Source organism: Mus caroli, chromosome 13 (genome assembly GCF_900094665.2).
Source record: "Mus caroli chromosome 13, CAROLI_EIJ_v1.1, whole genome shotgun sequence".
Classification (NCBI taxonomy): Eukaryota; Metazoa; Chordata; class Mammalia; order Rodentia; family Muridae; genus Mus; species Mus caroli.
In genome coordinates, this window is record NC_034582.1 from 45,009,412 (window position 1) to 45,018,856 (window position 9,445).

The 9,445-nt window shown below is 45.3% G+C and overlaps 1 pseudogene; it reads right to left on the reverse strand.

The window, feature by feature from the left end:
- Positions 1 to 6,017: 6,017 nt before the first annotated feature.
- On the reverse strand, positions 6,018 to 6,446 carry LOC110307671 (annotated as a pseudogene).
- Between the last annotated feature and the right edge of the window lie 2,999 nt (positions 6,447 to 9,445).

The following is a 9,445-nucleotide window of genomic DNA, read 5'->3' on the forward strand; positions in this document are numbered from 1 at the left end:
TTCAGTTCTCACCTATGCCTGCACTGTTGGCATTCAGTTCTCACCTATGCCTGTACTGTTGGCATTCTGACAGTTCTCACCTATGCCTGTATTGTTGGCGTTCAGTTCTCACCTATGCCTGCACTGTTGGCATTCAGACAGTTCTCACCTATGCCTGCACTGTTGGCATTCAGTTCTCACCTATGCCTGCACTGTTGGCATTCAGTTCTCACCTATGCCTGTGTATGAGGTGAGTCCCCTTTTCTTCCTCTAGCAGCCTCAGTGTTCCAGCTCAGGTCTTTCGTCTGAGTAGCTAACTCCTGGGCCCAGAATGATTTTGTGTGCATTGGTGACTGCTAAGCTAGACTTTTGTTTCTACATTAATGAAGCCACAGCCTTGGTATGTGAGAATTGAGTACTGTGGGCCTGTGAGGGTAGACCACATGATAGACATCTGGAATATCAAGGGCTTTAGTAGTAGGTGGTTGTCTCTCAAAATGATTGCATCTAGGAGATTCACGAGGATGCTTCTGAGGAAGTTAGGTATCTTGTGGCATGGCTACATCCCTGATCCTCAGAAGGAAGTATTAATGTCCCTTCCTGATTTTTTTTTTTTTTACTGGGGAGAATAGAACCGGGTAAAAAAGGTACCCATATACACTGCCCTGTTACGCACTGCCCATGTTCAAATTTCTTATACTGCCAGATGGAGCAGTTATAGTCAGTAGCAGCTGCTGTGTACCAGAATCTTCGTATCCCAACATAGCCTACTAATGTCCACCTGACAAGAGAGGCCCTTGAATTTCAGAGATGATCAGTAACTTGCTCTTTGGCACAGAGCTTATATGGTTGACACATGTTGAAATACCCAGTTTCCGACATCAACAACAGACAGACTGGATCACAGCCCTCTGATGGGCTGGATTATTGGAAAGATTTTGGTTAAATTTGGTTTTGTAGTGGTATATCTTGGTTCCTCCATCTCTGCTTATTGATAGTTTTTATTCTGGGCTGACCTCTGTGGTCTCTTAGGGTCTGCAAGACATCTGTCTAGAGCTTTCTATATCTTAGGGTTGCTGTCCAAAAGTCAGGTGTAATTCTGATAGGTCTACCTTCATATGTTACTTAGTCTTTTTCCTTTACAGCTTTTGAGGTTTTTTTTTTTTTTTTTTGTTCCATACATTTACTGACTTGATTATTATGTGGCAGAGGATTTTCTTTTCTTGTCCAACTTGCTTATTGTTCTGTAGGTGTCTTGTACATTTATAGGCATATTTATCTTTAGATCAGGGAAGTTTTTTTTCCTATGATTTTGTTGAAGATATTTTCTGGGCCTTTGAGCTGGGACTCTTCTCCTTCTGTTTTTATTACTCTTAGACTTGCTTTTCTCAGCGGGTCCTACATGTTCTGGATGTTTTCTGTCATGAACTTTTTAGCTGTTGTATTGACTTCTGATATTGTATTGTCTATGCTTGAACTTTTCTCTTCTATCTCCTGTACTCCCTTGGTGACACTCACATTTTTAATTTATGTTCTCTTTCCTAGGTTTACCATCTCTAGGATTGCCTCAGTTTGTATTTTCTTTATTGCTTCTATTTTCATTTTCAGGTGTTGGGCAGTTTTATTCATATTCTTCACCGGTTTGATTGCATTTTTCCTGTATTTCTTTATATATATTCTTTTAATGCCTCTACCTCTTTGAATGTACTTCCCTGTATTTCTTTAAGGGGTTTATTCATGTCCTCTTTAGAGGCCTCTGTCAACTTTAATTTTTTTCAATTCTTATATTATGATGGTTCTTAAATGCTTTACTGTCCCTTGTAGCCCACCACCTACCAGAGGTAGTGAAAAAGAAAGGAGATGGGGGAAATGGACCTGTTTAGAAAGGTTATTTAGAGCAACTCCTGTCTATATTGTATGGAAATCAGCAGTTCTGTTTACAGGTTAGGAGGCAGAGGCAGCTTGACTCACTTCCAAACTCTTCACGGATACAACATCAGTCTAGTTCAATAGAGTCGGGTTAGCAACAGCAGTGGCAGGACCTATCAGAGACAGCCAGGCCTCAGCCTGGGCTTGATTCAGCAGGAGGGACCACCAGGAACACCAGGAGAAGTTCTTGGCTGTACCTCTCTTAGGGAAGTGAAGATCAGTGAAGACTCGATACCCCTAAGAGTTTGCACAGCTAGCTGTGCCAGTAAGCGAAGCTCTCTCCGTGACTCCATGGAGTCCAGTTTATACCCTCCAAATATCATGTGTCCTCCATGTCCCTTGCCTCAGCACAGGTCTTGCCTCAGCACGTGTATCCAATCAGCTAGATCCTTGGAAGAAGCAAGAAACTGCATCAAACCAGCAAAAGTTTTTTGGTGTGTTCTTCTGTAAGGAGTCCCCACAAATGCAGCTCAACTACACAGTGTAAGGCGGACCAATACATGCATGTCATCAGCAAAGAATCCTTCCTCATATGTCCTTTCCGTGCTTGCTTTAGGAGAACATCCTCTCTCCTGTGTCTGCTTCAGCAAAACGTTCCTTCATGAGTCTGCTTTAGGCTTTCACCCCTGTGTCCTCTTTAATGAAATTTTCCTTCATGAGGTTACCCTAGCAAACCCCATCCAACTGATTTTCCGAAGAACCCTTAGGTTTCCACTTGATGTAAGAACCTTCTTGTGCTTCAGCTTCATCAGAATATCCAGGGTTGGCTGTAGCAAAATGGATTTGCTCTCGTGGTGCTGCTATATTGCCCAGGTCCCTGTTGATTGAGTTCTTATGCTGCCCCTTGCATCTGGTGTTGACTGGATGATCCTGCTGTCAGCAGGACTTCTTGGAAAGGTGAGATGAGCCGTGGGCCAGACAGTGGAGATCAGGGTTCCTGCATCTTCTATCTGTGACTCAAGCAGACCCCACTTGAAAGGGATTGGTGGGCCATCCAGCTGTTCCAAGCTGGTAGTTTTTGGGTTCTCTAAGGCACCTACACATTAGTTGGAGGCTCCTGAGGTCCTGAAAGGGTCCTTAAGACCAAAGATCAAGCCTATAGGTAGACAGTGGAGCTCAGGAAACCAATCAAAACTCATCTCTGCATGCTGTGTCCTTGGCATATCTACTGGAATGACAGGCTGATCCAACTGGGATGGGATTGGTGGGATAGGGTTCCAAGCTGGTTAGTTTTGTGGCCTGTGATGGGTTCCACAGGGCAGCAGGACACTCTTGGGGTCCTGCAAGGTTCTTTTCAACCAACAAATGAACCCAGAGATAGGCAGTGAGGCTCTGGTGACCACATGCAACTCACCTCTGCATGTTGTGTCTCAGGCAGGCCAGCTGGGAAGAGGGCCTTATCACCTTTAAGGAAAATACATTACAGCTGTTTCCTGGAAGTCACATGTTTCATTAACTGGGTTTTTCCAAAGGATCTCTATGACAGTATGAAACAAATTAGCAAAATCAATTTTCTCTCAATCAAAATGCATCATGGTTGGGCTGGAGGGATGGCTCATTGGTTAACAGTACTGGCTGCTCTTCCAGAGGACCTAGATTTGATTTGCAACACCAGAATGGCAGTTCACAATAGTCTGTAACTCTGGATCCAGAAGATCTGACAACCTCTTCTGACTCCTGAGGGCACCAGTCACACAAGTAAAACAACACCCACATACAGAATCAATATACCTGTCTGTCTGTCTGTCTGTCTGTCTGTCTGTCTATCTATCTATCTCATAGTATGGTGTTTTGAATGATGAGATGTCCTCCATAGCCCAGGCATTGAACACTTGATTCCCACTTGGTGGCATTCATTGGGTAAATTTAGAAATCGTGGCTTTGCTGAAGGAACTGTGTCACAGGGGCAGGCTCTGATAGCTTAAATACTTTCATCGTATCTCATTTGACTTCTTTTTGACATTTGTTTCTAAATGTGAGCCCACAATTTCTGTTCTAGCCACTGCTTGCTTCCATGAGTCACCATCACATTAGGTTCTTTAACTTCTGGAACCATTAGCCAGACAAACCCTTCTTCCTTGTATAAGTTGCTTTGGTCATGGTGTTTTATCACAACAATAGAAAAGTAAGACAGAAATTGGTACCAGAGAGTAAGCTACTGCTGTGATAGACCTGATCATAGGACGACCCCCCACCCCCGCCAAAATGTTGAAAACTTTAGGACCTGGATTAGAAAAGTCGTTGAAACACAGTAAGCAGCACTTAGTGGGACCTGGATTAGAAAAGTCGTTGAAACACAGTAAGCAGCACTTAGTGGTCTGTCCTGGTAGGATCTTGGAAGACAGCTGAGATCTGCGTGGACGTTGGAGGCAAAGCTCAAGTGGCTTTAGCGATAGGTTCTAAGCAGCATGCTGTGGAGGGTCACCGGTAGCATTGGCAATGACCTGTATTGTTGGGGTGGGGATGATTACGGGATCCCACTGACCAACAACTCAAAAAGCTGTAACGCATTCCAAGCACTGGGAATTTTACTTGGTAGCATATGATATATAGTTGAAGCACTCTCTCCCCCATTATATAATGATACATGTGCACACACACACATACACACATACATACACACACATAAATAAAATTTAGGAAGCTTCTACACTAGTAGTTTTCTTTATGACTTTTCAAAAGTTCTTAGTATTAGTTATCCCTCCCCAACCCTCCTTTATCCTGTCTTCCCATCTCTCTCTTCATGTAGTCATTCTATTTTACTTTCTCCTTTATCTATCCCTTTATAACACTATATTCTACTGTTTTTTCTCCTTCCTTGGAAGATCTATTCCTCCAACTACCACACCCACAAGTCTCTTAGTAGCTATCTATCCTCTGAATATTCTAAATGACATGCACAATGAAAACATCTCTATATAAGAGAAAACATGCAATGTCTGTCTTTCTGGGTCTGGATTCTTCCACTTAGCATTTTTTTCTAGCTCCAGCCATTTATCTGAAATTTTCAAATTTTCATTTTTCCTAACAGCAACTAATATTCCATTGTGTTAATATACTACATTTTCATTATCCATTTAATAATTGATGGTCTTCTAGACTGTTTCCAACCTTTGGTTGCTATGAATAGAGCAGTGGTGAAAATGAATATGCAAGTGTCTATGGTGTACAGTCATAAGTATATTTGTAGTATTCTGTATAGTAGAGCTTGTATATCTGACTCTAAGTAAAATGTTACAACAAAGCCTTTTTTATGTTTGGGTCAATTAGTAGTAGTGGCTGAGACATTGTTTTGACACTGTTTGAACCTTGAAGAAGTGTTCTGTCTCAGACAATCTGCACTTGGTGCCATGTGAGAGCTTGCAGTTGCACCAACCTTGGTGTCCTAAGATACCCCTGGCAAACCTGGAGTTCTTACTTTTGATAATGGCTAGCCATGGTCAGAAGGGACTGAGATTCGCATGGGTTATCTGCTCTCATGGGCAGGAAGGACAAGATAACTTTTGTTACTGGGACCTTTATTAGCCCCAATAACTCTTGTATAATGTTTGAATATAGTAACTGGAATGAGCTAGCTGGGTGTCAGTCTTTTCCAAGAAGGCTGAAACCCTCTGCTCCTTTGGAAAATGAAGGCTTAGCATCTTGGTGAACTTCTTTCTCTACTGCCACACCTATGAATGACATCAGCCAATATAAATTCCTTTAAATAAATGCCCAAGAAAGGTATAACTGGATTTTGTGATTATAAATCTATTTTCACCTTTAAAAAAATCACCTCCACATTGATTTCTATAGTGGCTATACCAGTTTACACACACACCAGCAATGGATAAGTGTTTCCCATTTTCTGCACCCTCCCCGGCATCTGTTGCCATATTTTTATTGATCTTGATTGCTTTGACTAGGGCAAGATGAAATCTCAGAGTAGTTTTAATTTGCATTTTCTAATACCTTCGAATGCTATTGTAGTTACTGTTTTATTGCTGTGAAGAGACACCACGATCAAGACAACTTTTTTTTTTTTTTAACGGACAAAGGCTTGTTTTATTTTAAAGGCTGATCCACATGAGGCCACAGCCAGGCCGTTATGTACAGACACGAGGGAAGCTTTATTTCTTGGTCTCTTCCTCCTTGGACAGAGTCTTGATGATCTCTTCCTTCTTGGCCTGGAGGAGCTCCTCCCAGCGCTTTCGTGCTTCCTTGGTCTTAGACCTGCGAGCCTCAGCCTGGCCCGCCAGGAGCTTCTTGTGGGCCTTGTCTGCCTTCAGCTTGTGGATGTGCTCCATGAGGATGCGCTTGTTTTTGAACACGTTCCCCTTGACCTTCAGGTACAGGCTGTGGTACATATGGCAGTCAATCTTGGATTCCCGGTATCTCCTGAGAAGCCAGTGCAGGATCCTCATCCTTCTCATCCAGGTCACCTTCTCAGGCATTCGAGCATTGGCAGTACCCTTCCTCTTCCCTATGCCCATATGCCTGCCCTTCCGTCGGGCCAGGGTGAAGACACTAGAGGCAAGCCTCTTCTGTAGCCTGAGCATAATGGTAGGGGTCTGCTGGGCTCCAGCGCACCGAGGAGCCACTCAGGGCCCTGTCGCCCCCGGTCTCCCGTGTGCTGCCCCACAACGCGAGCCAGGCGGGGAGCGGTGCCCGAGGGAAGGTCTTCGGGCCTCAGTGTCGCATTCCACCCTCCTTAGGCCCAGGCCGTGTGCGCTTTCGGCGCTCCGGGTGCGGCCGCACCACGCTGCCTCCCCTCTCCCCTCTGCCATCCGGGGTCCAGATCCCTGCCAAGCCTTGCCAGCCCGTCGGCCCCGTGGGCCCCCGTCGACCTCATAGGCCAGGAACCTAGAGCTGGGCCCTCTCCAAGACAACTCTTATAAAAGAGAATGTTTCACTGGGGGCAGGCTTTCAGAGGATTAGTCCAGTGTCATCTTGGCAGGAAGCATGGCAGCAGACAGGCAGATATGGCATTGAGAGTTTGTATCCTTATCCACAGGCAAGCAGGCAGGCGGGCGGGCGGGCAGACAGGCAGGCGGGCAGACAGGCAGGCGGGCAGACAGGCAGGCNCAGGCAGGCAGGCAGGCAGGCAGGCAGGCAGGCAGGCAGGCAGGCAGGCAGACGGACAGGCAGACAGGCAGGCAAGCAGGCAGGTGAGCAAATAGAGTAAGAAAGGAAGACTGAGTCTGGTGTGGCTTTTGAAACCTTAAAGCAACCACCTCTGAGACATCTCAAAGGAGATGACTCAGTGACACACCTCCTCTAAGAAGACCACACCTCCTCCAAGAAGGTAGCACTTCCTAATCCTTCTCAAACAGTTCCATTAACTTGGCGCTAAGCATGCAACTCTATGAGCATCTGAGATCCATTCTCATTCAAACTACCATATTCCACTCCCTGGCACCTGTAGGCCTATAGGTGGGTCATAATGAGTTTAGCCCAACTTCAAAAGTCCCCATGGTCTTTTGCAAACTCAACACTGCTTAAAGGCCTTCAGATCTCCCACTCCTTCCAGCTTGCTTAACTGTAAAACATTTTTTTTTTCTCTCTTGGGCTTGTCCCATGCATTGCCAGCAGCTCCCCCACTCCCAAGGATCCCATGGCTCTGGCATCTCCAATATCTTGGGATTTTCGAGGGAATCCAGGATTCACCTTCACAGCTTCACAGGGAACTCTCCCATCTATCCTTGACTCGTTCACACTGTGCATTAACACAGTTCCTTTTGGCTCTTGAGAAAATAGAAGAAAGGGCTGTCTACTCTTACCAGGGATCCACCTAGTGTTCCTCAGACAGGCTCCTACCCAAGGCTGAGCTCTGCAGCTGCCTCTGGGCTGTCAGGTGATACCTGCTTCCTCAGAGCAGAGGAGACTCAAGGCCTGGTCCGAGGCCCTTGGTCTCATCACCTGCATCACTCCAGTTCAACACAAACAAAAGCAGGTTCCTGAGTGGAAGACAGATGACTTTTCTTAGAGTTTTCCCTGAGCATCCACCAACTCAGAAATCCAGTCTGTCCATGGAACCTTAGTATGCCTGATGGCCTCTCTCCCTCCTTGTACAGGTCTGAGAGCTTTTGGCAGACAGCGCAGGCCACTCTTACCTCAGCCCCTGCAGATGGAGTTGCAGGTGCTTTTTGTGGAGAATTCTGCTTGTCTGTCTGTAGTTTGGCTTTAGCTCCTTTGTATGCTCTTTCTTCCACCCTTTCCCACCCCTCTTTCAAACACCCATTTTATCCCCTATCACTAGATAGGAGATGAAAAAAGGATAGAGGGGAAAGAGGGAGACGTTATTTTTAGACTATTTCCTGCTGATTAGGGGTGTGAGTTCCTTTGGGGCAAGTTTGATCTTCACTGTCAGGATACCCAATTTCTTCTTTCTTCTTTGCACACGACTACTTAACAAACCACAAACACCAGCAATTGACAGCAAACAACCGACAACCAATAACCCACCATGCCTTTCAAAGCTCTAACACTTATGTACACTCTGAAAAGTTCCCAGAATTCCAAAATGTCACAGAAATGCAGAAATTATCTGCTGCTGGCAGAACCACACCCTGCTAGAGCACGAGGCAAATTCATAGTCAGCTTCTCTCTCTATAGGAAATTTGAGAGTAAGAGTTGTGAACAACAGTCTGCATTGTCTGTCAACCAAGGCTCTCAGTTGATGGTGACACTGGGTACTCCTTCAGGAATGGGGTTAGTAAGAAAAAGAGCCTCACTCTGCACACAGTTGCAGAGCTCATGTTCATTGCTATGTCCATGGAGCTGGGGCTCATCCCCGTGTCACTGATGCTTTCCATGGGAAGGAGAGACTTCTCCATCCTCTGAATCCCAGTGCATCTCTTGGACCACTGAGTATGTGACTTGTCAGGAGGCCTCAGGTCACATCACACAGCTGTGGCCTCCACATTACAAAGAGCGTCTGGCAGGGGAGAGGGTGCCATACCCCCCATCCAGCCTCCAGCCCAGCAGCCCCACAGGCCTCCTGAATTTCCCTGTTCCCTCCTTCCAAATCCTCCTGCTGAAGCAGTCAAATGCAGCTCTCTGTCCTTCCTTTGTTTCTCCTCTTTGAACCCTAGAATTCCTCTGCTTCCTAAAAGATACATACTTGAGTTCCTCAGGTTCCTTAGTTTTTGACAAAGTGAGCTTCTCTGTGGAACTTGTGTTGTTTCTTGGGGATTCTTGCTTCTCAGGATGTCTTCTGTCTGCACATCCACATCTCTTCATCCTGAGATCATAGCTTACCTAAGGTGAGACATGAAACTTCCATTTGTCTCCTATTCATTTAGCTTTGCCAATTTGCAATAAAACCTAAGAGAATATAATTTTAATTATGTAACTTCAGTTATTAGAATGTTAAGGAAACATGAGGAGCTGGAGAGATGGCTCAGTGGTTAAGAGCACTGGCTACTCTTCCACAGGTTATGAGTTCAATTCCCAGCAACCACATGGTGGCTTACAACCATCTGTAATGGGATCTGATGCCCTCTTCTGGTGTGTCTGAAGACAGCGACAGTGCACTCATATACATAAATAAATAAAT